The sequence below is a fragment of the Belonocnema kinseyi genome, chromosome 8, assembly GCF_010883055.1.
Source record: "Belonocnema kinseyi isolate 2016_QV_RU_SX_M_011 chromosome 8, B_treatae_v1, whole genome shotgun sequence".
In the NCBI taxonomy this organism is placed as follows: Eukaryota; Metazoa; Arthropoda; class Insecta; order Hymenoptera; family Cynipidae; genus Belonocnema; species Belonocnema kinseyi.
Window position 1 is genome coordinate 81,589,521 of NC_046664.1, and position 17,042 is coordinate 81,606,562.

Consider the following 17,042-nt stretch of genomic DNA (forward strand, 5'->3'; position numbering starts at 1 on the left):
AAATATAACTACTTGATTGAAACCTAATATTTTTTAGTTGATATTCCAACGAAAAATGTAAATATAATATTTTTTGTTAAAAAATCGTCTTTTTCAGTTGTAAATTTAACTATATGGTTAAAACTTGATTTTTTCTTAGTTGAAAATTCACCTCGTGTTAAAAATGTATTCGTTATATTTAAAAATCGTGTTTTTTTGGAAGAAAAATCGTAATTTCAGTTAAAAATTGAAATTATGGTTAAAAGATGACTCTTTTGTTGTAGACACTTTGTTACAAATTAATTTTATTGTGGAAGATTTATCATTTTAGTAGACGATTTATATATTAGTCACTTTTATTTTCTCTAAAAGGGTTATCGGAAGAGTGGTTATACCATTAAGCCATTTCCCTTTCGGGGTAGGCGTGACTCACTCGGTGGGGAAAGGAGTAATGTGGGGAAGGGATAGAGAATTTTCAGATTGATCCAGAATTCTTGTGTTATTTATATAAATAACACGTTCGTTCCGCAACACTGCTCTGACCCAGGTTGCTGATCAATCTCTCTGGCAATCACCCCAAGTGAAGATCCTCACAAAGTGGTTATGTAAGGTTCCCCACTAGGGTCCATTAGTGGCCAAGGTCTTTTGTTTCAGGCGTCTTTCACTCTACTAACACTCTTTTTTATTAACTATTTGCCGCCATACTTTCCTGCCCTGGCATACTTCTCTAGCTTCTTTTATGTCCATGCATTTTTTCATGCAGGCTCTTGTGTTTCTGTGACTTCTTATGCCTCTTCTAACTAGGGTCTCATTCACACATTTTCACCATTCTTTCCGCGGTCTACCTCTGGGCACGCTACCGTTTACTTTACCTTGATACACTTGTTTCGTTAGTCGTTCACTTGGCATTCTCTCAACATGCACTAACCATCTTAACCGATTTCTATCACATGTATCTACTAACATCTAGTTTATTCAACATTCTTTGTAAGTCTTCGGTTGACTCTGCCATAACAACCTTATCATCTGCGAACGCTAACCCACGTACCCTTACTGTTTCGAGATCCACCCCCTCTTCGTCGAAAAGAGCCATTCTTAAACACATGTCCATAAATAATATAAATAACCATGAAGACATAACGCATCCTTGTCTAACTCCTTGAATAATATCGAAACAGTAACTCAGTTTCCCATTCACTCTTACACTCGCTTTGCTACCTGTATATATTGTTTTTATAGCTTGTAGGATCCATCCATTGAATCCATACTCTTTCAGAACTTCCCAAAATTTACTTCTATCTACCTTGTCAAAAGCTTTTTCTAGGTCAACAAATGCACAGAAAACTTTTTTTCCTGCTCTCAAACTTTTTTCTGTTATTTGCCTTAAGCTAAATATTTGATCCGTATATGACCTTCCTGGCATAAAGCCCCTTTGGACTTCCCAAATATTTGCTTCTGTTATTTTCATTACCCTACAGATAACTATTTTTGAGTATATTTTACTTACGGTACTTAATACGTTAATCCCTCTGTAATTATTGTAGTCGCTTTTATCTTCCTTCCTTTGTATATTGGTACGATAATCGCCTTTTTCCAATCGTCTGAAACGTCTCCCATCTCGAAACAAAAATTTATCAATTTGCACAGTCTATGTGTTATGCATTCGCCACCACGTTTAAGCATTTCAGCGTTAATACCGTATACCCCGGCAGCCTTACCGTTTTTCAAATTCTCAATTATATCTCTAACCTCAGTGACACAGACTTTCTCAATTGAGTTTTCTATCGCATCGCGTTCAACATCGCAGTTGTGGTGTTCTATAGCTTAATCTCCGAATTGTCTCCTAAAATAGTCTCTCAAAGCCTCTAGTAATCCGTCTGCATCATATACCATTTCCCCCTACTATTTCTCATGTTTTTTTCCTCATTGCTAAGACCTGCGATGTTCAAAGTTCTCCTGTACGCTTCTTTCTGTTTGCTTTTTGGGCAGCCTGAATTTCATTATTCCACCACGCATCACCAGACATTCCTCCTACAACTGCGGCACCACACACTTCGATCATACATGTAACAAGGATATCCCGTAAATTTGTCCAGGCGCCCTCTATATCTTTGTTTTTTATACGGTCCTCCCATGTTGCCCTATATATGCTTCCGATTATCGTATTTTGGAAATCTATTCGCACATCCGGTTGCTGTAGGTTCTCAGTTTTGATTCGCGTTTGTTTCGTTTTTTTTTTGGTTCTCTTTTTTCTCTATCCCCGACCTGAGTTAATTTTTGAGATCAGAAGGCAATGATCAGTATTGCATTCAGCACCCCTCATGACCCTTGTATCTTTGTCTAATTCTCTTAGTCTTTTTTCCGCAACAACAAAGTTAATTATATTGCGGCTATTTCCTTTAGACCAGGTGTACATGTAAATCATTTTATGCCAAAACCAAGTATTTGTAATAAACAGACCCCTTTCTAAGCATAGACCAACTAATTTATCTTCGTTATAGTTTGCTCTTGGATCCCAAAAATTACCTAGTACTCTTTCGGTATCCTGATTTTGGATCCCCACCCATCCGTTCATGTCTCCTAGCAGAATTATTCTTTCCCCATGTTCGCAAATATTTATTGTGTCATTTAAAGTGTCCCAGAAGGCGTCTTTTACTTCTCTGGGATCACTATCAACTAGCGCGTAGCATGTTATGATAAATAGTTTTCTGATTCCTACTTTCATTCTAGCCCACAGTAGTCTGGGAGATACCAAATCATGGTCTCCGAGATGCTGTTTTGCTCTTTCCTTCAAAATCAGACCTACTCCTTGTTTACCATGTGATTCACTGTCTACTCGTGACCATAGTTCAAATCCGCTTTTCAATACGCCGTTTTTTATGTCTTTAGTTTCGTATCCCTTTTTCTTTGTTACAGACACACATAAAATATCTAGTTTCCTCACGTCCATAGTTTCACGCAATTCTTTTACCTTGAGATCATTTAACCCCCTAGCAATCCAAACACCCAGTCTCCATCCCTCGCATAGGAGGGGAGTAAAACTGGAACTGAGAGAGACGTCTTGGGTTTGTTTTCTTGTTTTTATAATGAGAAGATCACCAGCCAGTGGGCAAAAAGTTTTTTCGACGTCTTTACGACATCGTTACGACATCTTTACGACAACTTTACGGCATCCTATGTCCATGTCATTAAGGTGTCTTTACGAAATCGTAAATAAGTCGTATGATCTGACGATGTCTTTACGATATCGCAAAGACATCGAAACGACATAGACATAGGATGTCGTAAAGATGTCGGCGTTATAATATATGTGAGTTAATATACGACCGTCTTCTCAGACCAACACCAAAGACATATATATATATATATATATATATTTTGTTTTTGTGTGTATCTATTTTAGGCCTAAATCTTTGAATTTATAATATAAAGAGGCCCCCCCCCCCCGGTTCAAAATCTCAGCGTTATTTGTAGTTTGTAGGTTTAAAATTTCTTTTTAATCGTAAAATTATAATAAATTGATATGAATTACTTATTTTTAAGTGCGTTTTAGGATTTCCTAGTAACTGCATAACGAAACACAATTTTAGGAAAGTACATATATTCTAAATTTAAAATTTTCTATTTGGCTTTTTCCCCAAACCCGAGATATATGACCGGCCTCTTTTAGAGTTATCACGAAACTGCTACAAAGGACACAAGAGAACGCAAGAGCCCGCTTACAAGTACGTCACATCCCCCAGTCGTATTATAACCACGAAGAAGCATTTAAGAAAATCATCTTCTTTAAAGTCCTTTCAAAACGATTGAAACTTTGTAAATACATCGTCTAAGGAGTTTAATTTGATAAAATTTTTCGCATTTTTCAATGCACACCCAGTGGGCACAAAATTTGGCGACGTCTTTACGGCATCGTTACGACATCTTTATGACATCCTATGTCTATATCGTTTCGATGTGTGTGTTTATTTTAGGCCTAATTCTTTGAATTTATAATAAAAAGAGAGTTACAAAATTTTAAATCTCAAAAATGGATTTGTTAATGCGGTTATAGGCACAAAAATTTTCTTAAGAAAATCTCAAGATACATAAGTCCATCTTCAAACCCAGGAAGTCTTAAAAAATATTTTACTTACAGCGAAAAACCTAGTAAGGTTGCGTTTCAAACTCAAAACTTAGTAAGTAAAACATACTTACTAGGTTACGATTGACTTGCTGGGTTTTTCCATGGAATTTAATTTCAAATCATCTATTACTAGGTTTCGTTGAATTAAAAATTATAAATATATAATTATAAGACAATTATTTCTTAAATGTAATCATATAAAAATAATAAAGAACATGTGATGAATTCAATGAGCATTATAACCCAGTGGGCACAAAATTTGGTGACGACTTTCGACATCGTTACGATATCTTTACGACAACTTTACGGCATCCTATGTCCATGTCGTTTCACTGTCTTTACGATATCGTAAATAAGTCGTATGATCTGACGATGTCTTTACCACATCGTAAAGGCAGCGAAACGACATGGACATAGGATGTCGTAAAGTTGTCGTAAAGACGTCGCAACGATGTCGTAAAGACGCCGTAGGATTTTGTACCCACTGGGAACTCAATTTCGGTAAAAATGTCACTTACTGGGTTATACTTTTGGACAGCAAACCTACTATCTTCCATCATTACTATCACTATTTTTCACCTCTCTTTTCTCATCCTTACCTCTTCTAATATTAATCCTTTGTTTTGTTATTTTAGTTCTTTCCCATCCTTGTCGTGTGTATACTTACCCAGCGGACACAGAATTTGGCGACGTCTTTAAGACATCGTTACGACATATTTACGACATTTTTACGATATCCTATGTCCGTGTCTTTTCGGTGTCTTTACGATATCGAAAAGACATCGTCAGATGTTACGACATTTTTGCGATGTCGCAAAGATACATTGATGACATGGACATAAGATATCGTAAAGTTGTCGTAAAGATGTCGTAACGATGTCGTAATGATTTCACTAAACTTTGTTCCCACTGGGTATCCTTTAATCCCATCGCTATTCTTCTGCAAAATCGAAAATCCAAGTTATGTAGCAGTATTAGGGCGTTTAAAAAATGAGATGTATCGAAGAAATGCAGCAAGACCTTTTTTTGTTTGTGACATCAGATACTTTTTTATTTCTCCTATTATTATTTTCATTTCTTCTTTTGCATTTCGCGCTCCCACTTTGATATTAATTTTTTTTCCCTGAACTGTTCTTTCTTTTCTATTGACTGTTCGTTTCTTCCTGTTCAATTTACCTGTACTCTTTTTGCTTCCACTGAAGAAATCTCATGACGACTATCTTCTAACTTAACCGAAATCCTAAATAGTGCAGGCATTACGTCGGGAAAGAGAGTGAAGTTCCCGAAAAAATCGGATCTACAAAAAATGCTACCCCGAAGACGAGGTGGAACCCTGTTTTTTTTAAACATTTACAAAAAACACGTTTGCGTGAACGGATGATTCCCATTGAATTTTAGAGGAAAATGCTTAGTTTCAAAAACCACTTTGTAACTTGTCACCTAATTATTTGACGAAAAAGTGTTCTGCAGATGAGTGAAAGTAAACTTAATTTTCTGTGATTTCTAAAAAAGAAAAATGATCTAGCTCCAATAGGTCATAAGTTATGACCCCTCAAATGATGACCATTTTTGCCTGTTTTTAGGGGCAAAAAAGTGGAGTTAAGTTTTTTCAAAATAATTCGTATTATGTTTAGTCTGCCCTGATAATTCTAGAGGATTATATAAGGTGCATAAAAATCTGTGTACATCTAAAAAAATAAAAGTCTTTTAGCCCTATTGGGTTGGGAATTGCAAGGTTTAAAATATATCTTTTTTTTTGCATTTTTGACTAAAAACGTAAAATTTTTGTTTTTTGAAAATACCTCGTTTCCTGCAAGTCCTACGACAAAATTCCTAGAAAGTAAATAAAAGTAGAGGCATTTTTGTCTTAAGTAAATGTGTACAATTGATTGTTAATGCATAATACGTCTTTTTTCATTAATAAACATATCATTGTTTATAAAAATATTTTGTCTTAACCACTTTTGAGTACTTTTTGAGTAATTTCGTGGCAAAAAGTAATTGTAATTGATTTAAAATATAATATATATTTTTTTATCAATAAAAGAATAATTTTAATAATAACTGTTTATCAAAAATCTTGTCCTAACCACTTTGGAGTACTTTTTGAGTAATTTTGTTGCAAAAAGTGATTGTAATTGATTGGAAATCTGTAATCTGTTCTTTCATTGATAAATTTTTTTTTTTTTTTTAATAATTTTTTGTAACATGATCTTATAATACTTTCTCTGCATTTAATTTCATACTTACCTTCGGGACACTTGTAATTCGCAGTGATTCTTGTAAATTGTAAATAATATGCTGCTCTTACCATTTTTGCATCAAAAACAAGTAAGCAATTGATTAGTTGAAAGTTATTACATATAAAATTTAATTCAATAATTTAAAAAATTATAAATAAATAATTTAATTTATTACTTTGAGCCGAAATAAATACTCAAAAAATTATTAAATAACTATTTTTTTATCATTGAAACGAACAGACTACACATTTTCAATAAATTACAATCACTTTTTTGCCACAAAAGTACTAAAAATGTACTCAAAAGTATTTAAAACAAGATGTTGTTATCAACGATTATAACTAAAAATTATTTTTTTATTGATAAAAAAATATATATTACTTTTTGGCCATAAAAGTACTAAAAAAGTACTGAAAAGTAGCTAGGACAAGATATTGTTATAAACAATTATTATTACAAATTATCTGTTAATTGATAAAAAATAAATATTACCTTTTCAATCAATTACAATCATTTTTTAGTCACAAAAGTACTAAAAAGTACTAAAAATTGGTTAGGACAAGATATTGTTATTAACAATTATTTGTTTATTGATGAAAAATAAAGATTACATTTTCAATTAATTACAGTCACTTTTTTGCCACAAAGGTACTAAAAAAGTTCTCAAAAGTGGTTAAAACAAGATATTGTTAAAAAAAATCATTTGTTTATCAATGAAAAACGAGGTATTATGCGTTAACAATGAATTGTACACACTTACTTGAGCCAAAATTTCGAAATATGGCCACAGTTCTACTTTACGGTACTCTCAGGTGCCTCTAATGCAGGAAGAGTGCACTTTCCAAGGTCATATCTCGTGACCTATTAGGGTTAGGACACTTTTTTTGATTTAAACTTACGCTAAATTGGCTCTACTTTTATTTATTTCGAAGAAGTTTTGACGTGGGACTGGCAGGAAACGAGGCATTTTCAAAAAACTAAACTTTTCCGTTTTTGGTCAAAAATGCAAAAAAAAATGGAATTTTTGAAACCTCGCAATTTTCAAACTAATAGAGCTAAAAGACTTTTCTTTTTTATATGTACGCAGATTTTTATGCACCTTATTTAATCCTCTAGAATTATCAGGGCAGACTAAACTTGATACGATTTATTTTGAAAAAACTAAACTCCACTTTTTTGCCCCTAAAAACAGGCAAAATGGTCAACATTTGAGGAGTCATAACTTATGACCTATTGGAGCTAGATCATTTTTCTTTTTTTGGAATCACAGAAAATTAAGTTTACTTTCACTCATCTGCAGAACACTTTTTCGTCAAGTAATTAGGTGAAAAGTTACAAAGTGGTTTTTGAAACTAAGCGATTTTTCGCTGAAAATCGAAAAAAGTGGGGACTTTTCAATGTACTATAACTCAGAACCTATTAAAGATAGCGGATTATTTCTCATATAAAATTTTCTCATCATTTTATTATCTTGTTTTCTTTTGTTGAGTATTTGACTCTAAGTGCAATGGGAATCATTGCTTTATGAAAAAGTGATTTTTGGAAATGTTTAAAAAAAACCGGGTTCCGCCCCGTGAAAATAAAATTCTAATTAAAAATTCAACTGCTTTGTTAAAATTTATCTTTTTCGTCGAAAATTAAGCTGTTCTAAATAGAAGTTTGAAAATAAACTTTTTTTTCAAAACTTTACTGTCTGCGAAAAAAATTTTCCATCCAAGATGAATATTATTCTTTTTTTGGTATCAAAGACATTTTTCCTATTTAGTAATGCAATTTTTTGTCAAAAATTCATCTTTTCGGGTTAAAAATTCGAATATTTTATTAAACAAATAGCTTTTCCAGTGGGCACAAAATTTGTCGACGTCTTTGCGACACCGTTACGACATCCTTACGACATCTTTACGACATCCTATGCCCATGTCGTTTCGGTGTATTTGCGATATCGTAAAGACATCGTCAGATCATGCGACTTATTTACAATATCATAAAGATACCTTAACGACATGGACATAGGATGTCGTAAGGTTGTCGTGAAGATGTCGTAACGATGTCATAAAGACGTCGCCAAACTTTGTGCCGACTAAGTTTCTGTCAAAAATTAAACTACTTTGAATAGAAAAATCGTCACATACAAATATTTGGAAGATTTAATCAATTTTACAATAATTTTATATAGTATCACAATGAACTTCAAGATTTCAGAGATTTTAATGATCTCAAAAGATTTCAAAAGATTTCAATGATTTCAGAAAATCTCACAAGGATTGAAAAAAATTCAAACATTCTTCATGATTTCTCAAATTGAACAAATTTTTTAAATATTTCACAGAACTGAAGAGGTTTCAAAAGATTAGAAGGATTTTGTTACGATTCGTGAAATTTCTCAAAGGTTTCAAAATGTATCACAAAGATATCTAAGGTTTAACGAATTTTAAAGACCTAAAAACTTTTCAAAAGATTAACGAAAAATTCCTTGTACATTTTAATACATGATTAAGTCGACTATAAGATCCTGAAGTTTTCAAAAAATTTCACAAAACTTTCAAAAAGTTCACAATAATTTCAAAAATTCCGAAGTTAACGAAAAATTTGAAAATATATCGCAAAGACTTTAAGAATTTTAAAAACTATCAACAAATTTTTAAGATTACAAAGATCTAAAATATTTCAAAAAATCTCACAAAGATTTTAAACATTTCAAAAGATGTCACAAAGATTTCTAAGACTTCAGGGTTATTGAAAAAATTTGACAGATTAACCAAGAATTCAAAAAGTATCCAAAGATTAAACAAGAATTTCAAGGCTTTCACGCAAATATCCATTATTTAAAGACATTTCGTAAAAATTGGAAGATTTCAGAAACACAGATACCACAGATCTCAAAAGATTGAAAAAATTTCTAAAAAGGTTTCAAAATCGATTACAAATATATTACCAAGATTTTACCTAAATTTCAATAATGTCACAAATAATTAAAAGATTTCACAATGATTTTTAAAATTTCACAAATATTTCAACATATATTACAATGATTTTTAAGAATTAACAGATTACGATTCTCGAAAAAGACTTTAAAAGATTACAATGATTTCGCAAGTATTCCAAGAATTTCAAAATGTAACGCAAAGATTTTTTTAAATTCAAAAAACTATTATAAAGATTTTGAAAAGGTTTCCAAAATTTTTTAATATTTTCCAGAATATTTTTAAAATTTCGTAAAGATTTTGAAAATTTGAAAACAATTTCAAAAGACATCACAAAGATTTCCAAGGATTCACAAATTTTAAAGATCTTAACAAATTTCAAAAGATTAAAAAAATTACAAGATTTCGCAAGTATTCCAAGAATTTCAAAATGTAACGCAAAGATTTTTTTAAATTCAAAAAACTATTATAAATAACAAAAATGAAAGAGGAATTTTCACGAAAATTATGAATTTATTCTACAAACAAAAATTTAACCAAATGGTTGAACTTTTAACACAGAAGATAAATTTGTCAACAATAAAGACGGATTTTTAACAAAATATGTGAATTTTCAACCACAACCCTTAATTTTCTACAAAATACATGAATTTTTAACCGAATAGTTGAATTTTCAACAAGAAAAGGTTCATTTTCAACCAAAAATTGAGTAAGTAATTTTTTTAATAGAAATTATATACAAACAAAAAACGAAGGATTCTCAACAAAGTAGTTCAGTTTTTAATAAACAAACCAAATATTTAACCAAAAAATGAATTTTTTACGAAATAGTTGAATATTTAACCACATAAATAAATTTGTAATCAAGAATATTAATGTTTCACTAAAAAAGACACATTTTCAAATAAATAAATAAGTAAATAAATAAATATATGAATTAAAAAACAGTAGTTTAATTCTCAAAATATAAATTTTAAATTAAATATGAAATAGTTAAACATTTAGTTTAAAAAATATTCTCAAAAAAAACGAAGAAAATAAAACAACAAAATATTTTAACGAAGAAGATTTATTTTCTACCAAAAAACACTAATTTGTACAAAATACATTAATGTTTCCCTAAAAAGTAAAGTTTTGAACTAACGAGATTTATCTCGAAAAAAATGTTAACAAATTGGTTGAGCTTTCACCCAGATAGTTGAATTTTCAATTAAAAAAAAAGTTCACGCAAAAACGAAATAGCTACATTTTTAGTAAAACAAATTAAATTGTGTAATAGACAGAAAGTGGGTTTTCAACAGAGAAGTCAAGTTTTCAATGAACGAGATGAATTTCAACAAAAATGATAAATATTCAACTGCAATATTGTGAACTTGCAAATTATTTTCAGACTAATTTTTTGTCACCTTACTACTCGTAATTGCCTTAAAGTAGAAAATTGTTGTATTGTAAATATTTTACACATGACTATGATCACTCAATTTTTTATCTGAAGATAAACCCTTAACCAAAAAAAAGAGTTTTTAACAAACTGGTTCAATTGGAAAATCGATTTTCAACGGAAGGATAAATCTTGAATATAAATGGTTATATTTTAAATTAAAAAACAAATTATTGGTTGACAAGAAAAAAAAGTAAAGATCTGAAATTATGAATCTTCTTCAAAAAGCGATGCTTCTTTTGATTTCATTCATTACCACAAACATTTCCTAACTTTTCTCTGATTAATGTTTTATTTTGCCTGTCTGTAAACATTAAAATACTATAATTTTAATCATGTAACATTTCTTATATACAATTTCTTACACACAGCATAAAACAAGTTTCAAATTAAAAAGATTTTAATCCATTATCCTTGACACATATGAAAAGTGCCAACAGAAGATAGGGTGAGAGGAGGGGGGGGGGGAGAATCTTTAAGGGATTCTGGACGGATAGGGAGTTGACGCAAGGGTGCCCGCTTAGCCGTCTTAGCCCAACACTTGTTGCAAATTTTGATCGCGGATATTGAAAGTAAGCTAGCAGGCGGAGAGCGAGAGATTAAAGAGGGGAGTGGAAGTGGAAGGGAAAAGCGGTACAGGAGGTGAAAGAATTTATGTACCTGGGCTTCCTGTTTCGGAGGAGTACGGGAGTGGATAGTCATATAAAAGAGAGGGTGAGAAGAGCAAATGTGGTGATGAGGCAGGTGAGGGGGTTGGGGAAGAGGTTGTTCCCAGATGATTTGGTAAGGAAAATGAAATTGTTTGATTCGCTAGTGATGAGTGTCTTATTTTATGTAGTGGAGGTGCGGGGGTGGAAGGTACGTGAGGAGGTAAATAGGATACAGGATAGGTATGTAAAGTGGACACTGGGGTTGGCAAGGAATATTCCGAACTATATTATCAGGGGGGAGACAGGAAGAACGAGTTTATGAATTATAACGGGGAGTCGTGCGTGTAAATATGAGGAGAAATTTTTAAAAGAGGGGGAAAGTAAGCTGGTTAGGGAGTGTTGGTGGGAGAAGGAGAACAGACGTAGGGGTGGGAAGATAAAAGTGAAAAGGGAAAAATATTTTAGAACGAATGGATTGCAGATAGATGAAGTGAGAAGGATGCACAAGGAAGGAAGATATATGAGTTGGTAGAAAAGAATCACATGGAGAAAGAGAAGGCAGAAGGAGAGGGGAGAATAGGAGAGTCAAGGTTCAACGGGAACTATTTGTGGATTATGCCAAGGGAGAAAGCGCAATATTTTTGTAAGAAAGGAGAGCAGGGAAATCAGGAACTTATAGCAAGAATGAGATGCGGTTGGAGGAGTGTGAAGAGATGGAAAGGAGTGGGATAAGCATGGAGGTATTAGTAGATGAAAGTGGGGACAAAAGGGCAGTAGTATGTTTGAAGGGGATATTGTGTAAGATGGAGAAGAAGAGAAGGAAGAAGAATGGAGAAGGAAAAATTGTAAATAGTAGAGCAAGAAGGTGTCAGAAAACTGTAAATATTGTACATAGTAGATAAGTATTAGGTGTTATCCGCGGAGGCAGAGGCTGGCAATGCGGAGCACAGCGAGGAAGTAATGACATGCGTGCGAGGCGAGTCGAGGCGAAGCCGGAATTGCTGGAAATTTATGAATATTTTGGTAATTCATGGTAATATTGAAGATAAATTATGGTAACCTACCATAAATGGGCAAAAATTGAATTTAAAAATGCCTAAACCGGAAATTTATGAAAACTTTTGTTATTTTTGTTAATTTTACAGGTAAATATGGTAAATTACACAAAATTCAATTTTAAACAGTTTGATAAACTTCAGAAAATTTATCACATTTATGGTAATTTATAGTAACTTAATATAAATTACCAAAAATTTAATTTAAAACTATCCATAAATTTCCCAAAATTCATGAACATTTTCGGTAATTTAACAGGCAAATATGGCAACTTACTGTAAATGACGCATGTGTCATAAAAAACCTCAATCATACATGAGACTATTTCCAAGATTATGCGGGGGACAGGATGGCACGCTCTGTGACTATTCACATAACTAATTTGGTTCAAACCCCTACCCCTTTCCAACGTATCTTGGGGAGAAATTTTTTGCATAAAGGTAATAATAATCTGTTTGATTTTTGAAGCTACTGATTTGAACTTTTTACTTTCAAATGTTTGATTTGGAAAAGTGTCTTATTTCGAAGCAGTCACAATGAAATGTAGTCAAATTAGAAAGCTTTCGATTAGTAGCAGAATTATTATCTCAAAACTTTAAATATTAGTTTAAAATTGCAGAAAATAATGTTTTAGCGTTTAAAATTTGACAATATTTTTGTCATTCTTTTGTTGTAGAATTTACAGGATTGGGATGTTTGGAATCTCTAGAACTGAACAATTTTTTTCTTATTATGAGAAATGGTAGCAGAAGCTGAGATTATTTCTGAAAGCAACCCATCACGACGCAATTAGAAAGAATACATCATCCAATGCTGCTCTTTCTATCCCAGAAGGGAATCAACAGTAGAGTAGTGTTCCTTCGAGTCCGGTCTTTAGCCTCGGATGACCTTACGCGGTAGACGGGACAGTTAGGGATGAAGGTTTCACCTTTCGATACTTTTTCAGAGCTACCAATCTTCGTAGAATGTTATGAGGTACCGTGTTGACGGAACAAATGAAGTAATCCCAGAAGAACAGCCTTTTGCATCCGGTACGCAATTAACTGAGTCTGATGCTCGTAAGCCGGAAACTTGTTGAGTTGGCTAAAAAAAGGGAGCTTTCATACCTCCAAGGTAGTCGATTATGATAACTACAGGATGGTCTATGTAGCCTTGGCAAAGCCTGCTCAGCTCGAGAAGAAGTGCTTGATATTTCTCCGTTTTTCTGACTCCTTTGCCATTGGCTGGTGCCGAGAATTTAATCACTTAAATTATCTTCGTCTTCAGATCTTGGAGAACAATATCAGGCTTTGTAGCAATGATGGTGGAGAACGAAAAATTGTAGTAGATCTTGAACTGATTATTCTCCACAACAAGTTTGAATTATACCTGAGCATATGACAAGACAGACATTAGATCAACACCATGGAACATTACCCCAATTAGGTTTGCCCTTCGAGACTAGGCTTAAAATGTGTCTTTGGACAATCCAAACAACCCGCAAAAAATTAGATGGGGAAAACTTTTGGTGTTTGTTATTTAGAGTGTCCAAAGATACATTTTAAAATCTGTCTCACTAGACACATCTGATGAGGGCGATTTTTACCATTTTTTTTCTTCAGGGGTGTTTTCGTTTTCTTGGGACCAAAAGCTTTCTTTACCTACAATTAGTTTTTTTTCTTTGTTGTTTGGTGTCCACCAAAAGCGGTGTTGTTCTGAGTTGCAACAAAAATAATCCTCACAGTTTAGTTTTCAGAATCTAGGGGAACTTCCTTATTTTGAGACTGTTTTTCTCATCATAAACAATGTAGAGTTTTATTTTGAATTATCAGCCATCTGTCAAAACGATTCTTTTTGCTGTATTTTGATGAAATAGATGTTGATAATCAGATGAGCTATATTAAAATTTGCCTAACTTTCCTTTTTATCTTACTTAAAACTGCGTATTAGTAACTTTGAATTAAATCCGTACTTTGTATAATAAATTGTTTTCTTTTCTTTATGGGGAATATAAGTTTTGAAAATTTAGTTCTATTTCATTCAAGCCTGTTTCTCTAGAGTTAACATTATTTTAATTCACGCGTTTTACATCAAATCCATTATTATATTTTTAACACGTTTAAATACATTATAATTATATAAATAAATCTAAATTTGAATATTTTCATCATTTATAAGTTATGAAACGGTATAATAATGAAAAAGTAGGTTAAATAAATGCTTGCGTTAAATTTTATGAAGTCGATTGAGAAAAATAGCATTTGAAAATTTTCTTTTCCCGTTTTGGGATTTTTAGACGCTTCTTTCTTTTTTTTGGGAAAAAATTCTAGTATTGCTAAATCTGAATGCACTCACACATTGAATTGTATCACTGCTGCAAATTCAAAACATTTTATAAGTGTGTACTAAAACTATTATGAACTAAAAGCTTGACGCCATGATTGTATTATATTCTGATCCTTCTCCTCCATTCACCATGGTTACAGCACATGCGCGCTTCACTCAGCTGCGCATTCTGCAGCCGCGCATCAAAGTTCCATACATGGCTGGAAGTATATATATACATATAATTTCAAATTGAAAGCGAGTCAGGTGGCCCTCACTGTTTAGGTTTTGACCCCCCCTCCCTCCCTAAATCAGTCCATGGCTATTTTAAGGGGACCCCCGGACCCCCGAAACTGGACTAAAAGCGAGAGTTTGGTGTATTTTCTACGGTGTGCTTTAAATTAATTTAACCGGTATGTCTCTGATCACGCCATGTTTTTGGAACTTACAGTTCCAGTAAATGTGCATTACAAGTGTCGAGTATTTCATGTAAAAACCAATCGTCATTTTGATTCGCATGAGTTTAGTTGGTTCTATGTACCGAATAATCTATAATTAATTGGAGCTGTCACTCAGGCCATGTCATGAGTGCCTATTATTCAATATGGCGGTCATGCTACAGTTTCAAAATTTAGTGAATGTTACATCTTCGCAAAATGAAGAATGAAACATAGGGGTGAGGGGAAGTAAAAAAATTATTTTGCGCATGCGCAGATTGCGTTGGCCTCTAAAGTCGGGTTAGAATTTTAGTTTACAATTATATTTACATTATTTTTCATGTATGATATTACCAACCTGCAAGATTATATAATTTTAAACTTCCGCATAGAATGTAGAGGGAATTTCTTCGAACGTCCAGGCATCAATTTTGATGCAGACGGTCACGACTTGGTTTTTACATCCCGGCCACGAAGTATCATAAAGAGACCCTACTCCCGGGAAAACTGAAACGCGTGAATTCGGATTTAGTTATTTTGCATCGATCGTAGCGCCTCTTGTGAAAAAAATGCGAAACCGAAGATATTTTCAAAATGCCCTGATTTTTTCTTGACTTTTCTACTATAAAAGATGGTTTTTTAACAAAATAATTAAATTTTTAAGATAATAGTTGAATATTCAACTTAAAAAGACAAATTGTCGACGAGAAACTATCATAGCTTATATTTCAATAAAAAAAGAATGAAATTTAGACAAAATAAAAAATTGTTAATCCAAAAACACGAATTTCCAACAAATCAAGATTTTTCTTTGGATTTTTTCACTCAAAAAATAAATAAAACTTTAGCTACATTATTGAACCTTAAGGCCATGTGACGAGTGGGTCACGTGACCAGATTTCTCCATTACCGAAATTTTTTTATTTCCTAACTTATTTTTCCACGAAGCACCACATCATTTGGGATAATAAATAAGAACACTAAGAAAGGTGGGTCTGGTTCTAAATTTGTATAATTATGAAAAAAGTTTTTTTGTAAACAACTATTTTTTGCTTTTTTCATAATTATTCAAATTTGGGGCCAGCCCCGCCTTTCTGAGTGCTTCTTATTTATTATTTCTTGTAAAAATAGTGCTTCTTGTAAAAATAGGTTAGGAAATTAAAAAAATGTCGGTAAGGGAGAAATCTGATGTCGTGACCTACTCATCACATGGCCTTAAAGCCAGAAGACAAATCTCTACAAAAATTTGACTTTTCAGGAAAATATTAATTTTCCGAGAAAATGATGCATTATTACACAACAAAAATAAAATTTCAAACCCAAAAATGATTTTTTACTAAAAAAAGGGAATTTTCAACTATGAAAGGTCAATCTTAAAAAAATGGAAAAGTTACATTTTCTGTTCAAAAATGAATTTAAAACTACAGAAAAACTATTTTCCACTGAACAGTTAAATTTTCAACCAAATATATAATCTTTCAATGAAAAAAGAATAAAAGTTTAAGAATGTTCTTTAACTTGTACCCAGGTACTTAAATTTCAAATAAAAAAATTAATTTTTACAAAAGAATTAAACTTTTAAACAAAGAGATAAATTTTAAACTAAAAATATAAATCTTCAACAAAAAATGACTTTTGTCAAAAGTGATCGACCATATCTTTTAAACAAATTAGTTGAATACTCAAGCAAAGAAGAATGATTTTTTTACCAAAAAGTTGCATTTTCTTTCTCGGCAAAAAAAAAAAGATAAATTTCTTCTAAAACGGATCAAGTTTTAAATTATAAGATACCTTTTTAAAAAATAATTGAATCTTCTGTTCAAAAAGATTTCAGTCAAGTTTTCACGATTAAAATATTAATTTTTAAACAGGAAATAATTTT